The following is an 8,794-nucleotide window of genomic DNA, read 5'->3' as shown; positions in this document are numbered from 1 at the left end:
GTAGTATAATTGCCATTAATTACAAAAATGTCACCGCACCCATGTACTACATCGGTTTTTGATAACCGACATAGATATCGCGACGTGGAAGGACATTTTTGTAGTAGTGAATACTTAAAAGTTTTTAAAGATGGACATAATTTTTTTCAATTTATTCTCATTAAACGGTTAAATTTTTGGAATAAAAAATGAAAAAGGCAAGAGATAGAAAATATAATCAGAATATTAGATTAATTATAAGATAAACATTTCAAAAAAAAGTAATTAGCGATTCATCAAAGTTATTAGTTAAATTGCAACCAATAAGTTCATAATTTATATATGAATTAGGATTGATTTTAGTTATCGTATTAATAAATTTATTTTAAATAAGGATAAAACTTTAATAAATTTATCACTTAAAAATTTAAAATAATAATATATAAATATCATTTTATCCTAATGATCGCTTATTACTATTCTTAGTATTCTAACTAAAAATTAAGTAGATATGCATTAAGAAATCCCACCTCTTATTTGTTGGACTCTCTAATGATACCAATGGATCTTCGTATGAGGTTAGCTTACCCATGAACGTCAAAAAAGTCATATATAGTTAAAATGGAATTGCACGGTTGCTTAATTTGTTTTTGTTTGGGCTTTAGCCACGATATATATTGATCAATATAAAGAAGATAGTAACTGTATATACATTTTTTTTGTCAGTTAAAGAGAATAGCATACTCCAATTACATGGCTAAAAGAAGAGAACCGGAAAAAAAAAAACCAGCTGCAAGGTCATAAAGCATAATTATGTTGCTGCCTTGTAGTTTCCAGAATTTCCCCAGCCTGACCAAAGCAATATAACCCACCCTTGCAATGTAACTCGAGGAAGTGAATCACTAAAAGTCTAAAATGTTCCCCTACTTGTGGCCTTGCATTGGTCGTGGTTTTTATCAGCCAAATACGTATTGCAGAGGTAGTAAATATATAACCAGCAAACAGAAGCCACATATATAGCACCGCATATATATCATCAAATAGGATGTTCTACTTTCATAATAATGTTCAGAATCCTAAACCAATCATGGAATGAAATATGTGACTGTATATACATAAGTTGAATTAATTCAACAGACTATGTTATTAATGAATCACTAAGTTAGTAATATTTTTTTTAACCCTTAATAAAAATGTTACTAAAAGTCTTTAATTACATTCAAAAAATATTGTCAAATTATAAATAAATTTTACTGATATATTTTTGTAATATTTTATCAAATGTTGTATATATAGTTAATATTGTTAAAGTCTAAAAATATCATAAAAAAACTTTAACAACATGTATTATATATGCAACAATTGATAAATGTTACAAAAATATATTAATAACATTTGTTCATAATTTTGTGACATTTTTTAAACGTCATCAAAAGTTTTTAGTAGTATTTTTATTAAATGTTAGATAAAGAAATGTTGGTAAAGATCACATTTGTAATAGTGAATAAGTGTAAATAGTCATTTTCGTCCATGAATGTGTAGAGCATCGAAAATTTAAATTTTAATCTCCGAAAGTGAAAAAAGTATAACAAATTTTTTATCATTAACTTTAGTTCGTTATCGTTAATAAAAAAGCTTAGGAAAAATTGAGGGATGAAAATATTATAAAAATCTTAAGTCATCTATGTAATATAATTTTAAAACTGTGAATAAAAACCCAAACCAGAAAAGGTACGTATGAAAGTACATTCTCCACAACACAATACACCCCCCAAAACGCGTAGCATCATCATCAAACCATCTTCTGATCTCTCTTTCGTCCATGCATCATCTCTTTTCATTTTCACTTTCATCACTCTCCCTCTCTCTCTCACTCAACTCTCATTTCTTTCCTCTCCACCCCTTCAACAATGTCTTCACACCCTTCTCTCTTTCCCTCTTCTTCTTCCTACTTGTCGCCCTCCCACATTATTCCTCCACATCAACAATGGAGTACCTCAAATTACCCTTACTTCCTTGCACCCCCCTTCCCTCCCCCTCCTACCTCCTTGCCATTGACTTCCACCACCTCTCTGCCAAGTCCCCCCTCACCTTCGGCACCGCCACTGGCTCTGGCCAGTACTTCGTTGACCTCTGCCTTGGCTCCCTCCCCAATGCCTCCTCCTTGTCATCGACAATGACCTCTTCTGGGTCAAATGTTCTGTTTGTCGCTGCAACTGCTCCTCTTCCATCTGAGCGTTCAATGACTTAGTCATTATATCAACCAATTGAACTTTTGACCTGTAATGCCTTAGTTTAATTCAGCCTTTACTTACTTGATCTATAAGGAAATGAAATTTAGTGCCTATATGCTTGCTTCTTCCATGAGCTACTGGATTCTTGGCCAAATCTATAGTTGATTTGCTGTCTACAATTAGTTCAACAGCTTCATCCATAGATACTTTCAATTCATTAATCAGGGATGAAAGCCAAAGTGCTTAGCAAGCAGCTGAACAAGCTACAATATATTCTGCCTCATAGGTTGATAGTGCCACCACTGATTACTTCTTTGAGTTCCAGGATATGGGAGAGCCAGACAGTAGAAATACCTGTCCCATAGTGCTTTTCCTATCAACCAAATCTCCACACCAATATGAGTCTGAATAGGCTACAAGATGTAGATTATCATCCTCTTTGGTTTGATGAGGAAAAATGATTCCATATCCCAATGTCCCATTTAGATACCTCATGATCCTTTTAGCAGCTAGCAAGTGTGATTGCCTAGGGTCACCCATAAATATGCTCACAAGTCCAACATTGAATGTGATCTTTGGTCTGCTGTGGCAAATGAATCTTAGACTACCAACAATCTGTCTGAACAAGGTTCCATCAACTGAGGCTTCATTCTCACCTTTTGCAAGCTTCAAATTCACCTCTGCTTGAGTTTCTGTTGAGTTACAGTTCCACATGTTAAACCTCTTCATAACATCTGAAATATACTTCTTTTTGTGCATGAAACTTCCATGTTCAGTGTATGCAAATTCCAATCCTAGAAAGTATGATAATGTTCCCAGGTCTGTCATTTCAAATTCCTTCTTCAAATTCTAATTTAGTGAGTCAATCCCAGTTGAGCTACTCCTAGTAAGTAATAGATCATCCACATACAGACAAATGATGAGAATTTCAGTGTGTTTCACAATTTTTATGTAAACTCCATGCTCAAGAGTACATTTCTAAAAGCCAATATTATGAAGAAAAGTGTCAATTCTCCTATTCCAAGCCCTAGGTGCCTGTTTTAATCCATATAATGCCTTCCTCAACTTCAAAACTTTGTGTTCATTCTTCTTGCATATAAAACCAGGAGGTTGCAGAATAAACACATCTTTATCAAGTGGTCCATTAAGGAATGCTGACTTCACATCCAACTGCCATAACTTCCAATTTTTCCAACTAGCCAAGGCAACAACTAACCTCACAATCTTAAGTCTGGCTACAGGGGCAAAAACCTCTGTGTAATCTATTCCTTCCTTCTGCATGAAGCCCTTGGCTACCAATCTGGCCTTATATTTTGCAACTATTCATCTAGTTTGAGTTTAACCTTAAAAATCCACTTGACACCAATAGGAGTTTTGTTCTAAGGTAATTCTGCCATTTCCCAGGTTTGGTTCTTCTCAATACTCCTTAATTCTTCTTCCATGGCTGATCTCCATACCTCACTTGCAATGGCTTCATCAAGATCAATAGGTTCTGCATCGGCCATGAGTGCAAGGTGTTGAACCAAGTCACCATCATCAAAGATGGCATTATCAGGATAGAGATGATAATCTGAGAGTCTTGAGAGGAAACTTTTGTTTCTTCTAGGTCTGTTGTTTACAATCTGTTGCTCAGTATTCAATGTACCTTGTGTGGCTTCTTTTCTTGAGTCAAATTCTTCCCAATCAAGCTACAATCTTGGAATTGTTTCAGTTATGGCCTGTCGTTCACTCCATGATTTTGATTCATCAAAATAGATATCTTTGCTGAAGAGAACTTCTTTAGTCTTGGGATTGTATAGCTTGTATGAGCCTGTAGAGTTATAGCCTACAAAGATTATTGGTTCATTTTTATCATCAAGCTTCTTTCTCTTTTGGTCTGGAACATGTCTGTAACACAATGAGCCAAAGATTCTAAAGTGTTTGACTGAGGGTTTGTTGCCAGACCATGCTTCTTCTGGAACCATTAAGTTCAACCTCTTGGAGGGACATCTATTGAGGACATGGGCAGCAGTCATGGCTGCTTCTCCCTAGAAGCTGTGAGGGAGATTTTTCTATTTAAGCATACACCTTACTATGTTCAATATAGTCCTATTTCTTCTTTCCACTATCCCATTATGTTGGGGAGTGTAGGGGGCAGTAACCTCATGCACAATTCCATGCTCCTTGCAAAAAATCTTCTAGCTCACTAGAAGTGAATTCTCCTCCTCCATCAGTCCTCAAAGTCTTGATGCACTTTCTTGACTGATTTTCTACTAAAGCCTTGAATCCCTTAAAGGTATTGAACACTTCACTCTTGACCTTAATCAAGTAAAGCCACAGTTTTATGCTAAAGTCATCCACAAATGAAACAAAATACTTGTTTCCTCCTAAAGATGGAACATCAAATGGTCCACACACATCAGAGTAAATAATGTGTAGAACATCATTAGCCTTGGACATGGTGTATGAGGTAAAAGATGTTTTGGGTTGCTTGCTGATCAGGCAATTGTCACACACTTTCTTTGGAATCACAATTGAGGAGAGACCAGTTACCATGTTTTTTTTCCATCTCAATAGGCTTAAATCTTTAAAATTCAAGTGGCATAGCCTTAGATGCCATAACCATGAGTCATCAGACAATGTAACAGCAGAGAGGCATTGAGGTTCAATAGTATTCAGATTTACCTTAAACATTCTATTTCTGGCCAATGGGGCTTTCATAATTATTTTCTTTGTTGTATCATAGACTTCCAGAGATCCATTACTCATTTTCATTGAAAATCCCTTCTCTAGGAGCTGACCCATACTTATCAGGTTACTCTTCATCCCAGGAACATAGAGTACATCTATGATCATTGCTTGTCTTCCATCTAGTCTTCTAACAACCACATTCCCCGCTCCTTCAACCTGTATGACTTTGTTGTCTGCAAACCTTACTTTAATCTTCTTCATTGCATCAAAATTGACAAGCCAATCCTTATGTCCAGTCATATGGTTTGAGCATCCAGAATCTATGTACCAGATTTCATTATTATGAGATTTTGAATCGGTAATCATCATTAGAATCAAGGGTTATTCTTCAGAGTCTGCTTCATTCTCTTCTTTGGCCATATGTGCTTGATAATCACTGTATGACTGATTCCCTCCGTGATCCATGCTACTTGGTGCGGCTACACACTCTGTTGAAAAATGTCCAATCCGTTTGCAATTGAAACATTTAATTATTTTCCTGTCAATTGTCTTTTTCTTTTTCTCTCTCCAGTTACTGAAATTTTTTTTTTGTTAGAACTTTCTGGCTTATCTTCTTCATTCTTTCCGTGTTCTTGATTTTGTGTGTTTCTTTTAAAGCTACTTCTGAAATTTTTCCCACTTCCACGGCCTCTAAAATTACCTTTGGAGTTAATGCCTACTCTCTTTGATGTATGAGCCTGCAATGCCTGATGATCTCCCGTTTTCTCTATTTCTCTTTCAACGAGTCTCTGTTCATGTGCTTCAAGAGAACCTTGAAGTTCTTCTACTGTTATTTCTTCAAGTTTCTTGAATTCTTCAATGGCAACGACAATGTGGTCGAACTTGGGATTAAGAGTTCTCAGGATCTTTTCTACAATTGTTTGGTTTGAAATCTTCTTACCACAGTTCTTCGTAGCATTTGTGTGAGTGATGATTCTATTGAAGAAATCAATTATCTTCTCATTGTTCTCCATTTGCATCAATTCATATTGACGCCTCATCGTTTGTAGTTTCACCTTCTTCAATTGCTCTGCACCCTCATTACATTTCTCCAAGATCTTCCATGCTTCTTATGAAGTTGCAGCACTTGCAATCTTCTCAAAGTGAGCATTATCTACACATTGATGAATCAAGACTGTAGCTTTACAATATTTCTTCTTGTTTTCTCTGTAAAGGGCTTTTTGTGCTTCTGTAGAGCCTTCAGTGATTATGGGATAACCTTCCTCAACAATTTCAGCCACTTCTTGATAACCCATAATTGCCTTTATCTGTACACGCCATCGATCCCAATTCTTGCCATTGAGGACGGGAAGATTCACAGAAAAATTCGCACCAATTGATCTCATTTCTTCTATCCCTTAACCGAGAACCTACTCTTGATACCACTGTGTTGGAGAAAAGAAGAGTGCAACAGAGAAAGATGCAGAAAAAACTGTTTCTGATTTTTGATTAATTGGTGTTATACAACACTAATAACTCTATTTATAACATTTAGTTTTGTAAAACAAAAAAATACAAGCGGTTATAATCGTACTCCGCATTCAACCCCTTGACTATTTGAATCACTTTCTAACAACTCCACCTCCCTTTCCCCACCACTGTTATGACTTGCTGTGTCAACTCCTCCCCCACCCCCACAAAAATCGTCTCTGCCACAACCGCATCAAACTTCACACCTCATGCCACCATCAACACTCCCACGCCATTCAGATAATTATTTTTATAACATTTTCGTCCCTTTGTGTCATGAAAGTTCTTTCATTAATGATAACATATGAAATTTAATTAATAGATGAATTTGTTACACTTTTTTCACTTTCGAAAACTAAAACTTAAATTTTCATCTTTCCACACATTTAGAGACAAATAATTATTTACCCGTGAATAATGATAATATGAATACCACAAATTATAGTGATGATATGGATCCGTCGCTATTACCAAAGAGTAGGATATAGTCAAATCTACTTCAATCTACTAGTAAACATTTGAATTTGTTACCAACAACCCACTGGACTATATTTGCATATAGCGAGTCAAAGTTAAAAAGACGGTTAAAAGAAGTGTTCACATTTTAATATTTTATATTTGACTGCGTCTAAAAAAATTGGCAACAGAAAAAGATATCTATGAGAAAAAAAGAGAGACTAGATTCACATTTTTCTTATTACATTTACACGTATAAGGCCCAAATTAATTGTCACTATATACATACGTACGTTGATCGATGATTCAATAGTGATAGTTTAAAATCGAAAGCATTGATGATTCAATAGTGATAGTTTAACTATATTTTTACTTATTTTTTTATCTTTAATTAGTTTATCCATACATTTATTGGGGGGTGAAAAAAAAAGAAATTTTACAACTATTTTATCAAAATAAAAAAAAATATTTTATTTCTTAATTTCTACCCAACAACTTTAAAAGACAAATAAAAAAATGAAAATAGTACTAACAAACTAGTTAATGCGAGGTAAGAGTTGTTATTCAGTTGTATACATTATTTTTACTACTAGTATATTACTAATTAAAAGTGATACAGTGACACATTCAGTTACTATGATGAGAACCGAATATCTTGAGTGAATTTTACAGAATTTGACACTTGCGAGTAGTCTGATAGCTGATGGAATATGGCCAATAATAATCACTAAAATCAACTTTGATATGATCAACTTCAAATTGGAATTTAAACCTAATTCAATTTCCAAAATTGACATGAAAAGTGAAGGCTACACCCTACTTATATACGCTGTAATAACCATATTGTTAATTAACGTGAGATGTCCAGCATTTAGAAATATGCATTTTATACTCTATAACAAAAAAAAATGCATTTTATACAGGGTTCTTGTCTCTGCGCAGGCATCTATGAACTCTGGCGTGTGTTTAAAGAACTAATTTTTGGTAGGTTCATAGATTCTCTCTTGAATGCTACAGCCGAATTATTAGATGGAACTATGGAAGTTTGTAGAGAGGTTCTCAGCTAATTCTCATGTTGGTTTCACGTTCTTTAGTGTCTGGAATTCGTGATCGATTGGGTATCAATGTATCATAGATGGAACTATGGCGCGTTAAAGAAGTTTATGCTATTATGTGTGTTGACTATCTTTTTATTTATTAACCCCATCTAAAGCTATGTGGGGGCTATTCACACCAAAGAAAAAAAAAACAGTTAAGGTTATGAATACGTAGAGCATAAACTCATTGGAAAAAAAATAATTAACAGAATAAAAGCATGAGAAAGCTTTTCGAAAATCTGCTGTACATTTTTCTTTTACGATTTTGTAAGTTTGTTAATAAAGCTCTGATATTCTATACATTTGTAATTTCTTTAAATCTCTAACGTTTAAAATATATAAACTATGAAAATTTATTCGAATTCTTTAAGCATATATTCTTGAAATTAATGTCAAATTATATTAATTGTGTGGAAGTTTTATATATTCTAGTACTTAACCATATATTAGAAAATTAATGTCTTACTGAATAATAGAATCTTCATGAAAGAAATGATAAACAGTAGCTTATATACGTTTGCAGTTAATAAATACCAAATGTATAGTGTTTCCATAAAAAAAAATGCCAAGTGTATAAAGTATACATAAAAAGACCGTATTTTTTTAATTTTATTAAAAATTATAAAAATTTGTAATTTTCACTTCTTATTTAATAAGGTTCACTCATATTTTTTAAATTTCCAATAACTTTTAATTAAAAGCAAAAAAAGAAGATAAAACACATGTGTTAGAAAACATGTTAGAATATTTCTCTATTTTTTTTTTCATAAAAAAATATAACACAAATATCTAATTAATAAGCATTATTAATATATGAGTCATGACAGCTGTGGCTTTTGGCATGAAGGA

Source organism: Glycine soja, chromosome 11, assembly GCF_004193775.1.
Source record: "Glycine soja cultivar W05 chromosome 11, ASM419377v2, whole genome shotgun sequence".
Classification (NCBI taxonomy): Eukaryota; Viridiplantae; Streptophyta; class Magnoliopsida; order Fabales; family Fabaceae; genus Glycine; species Glycine soja.
The sequence above is the reverse complement of the archived record's forward strand: the minus strand, read 5'-3'. Positions refer to the sequence as shown.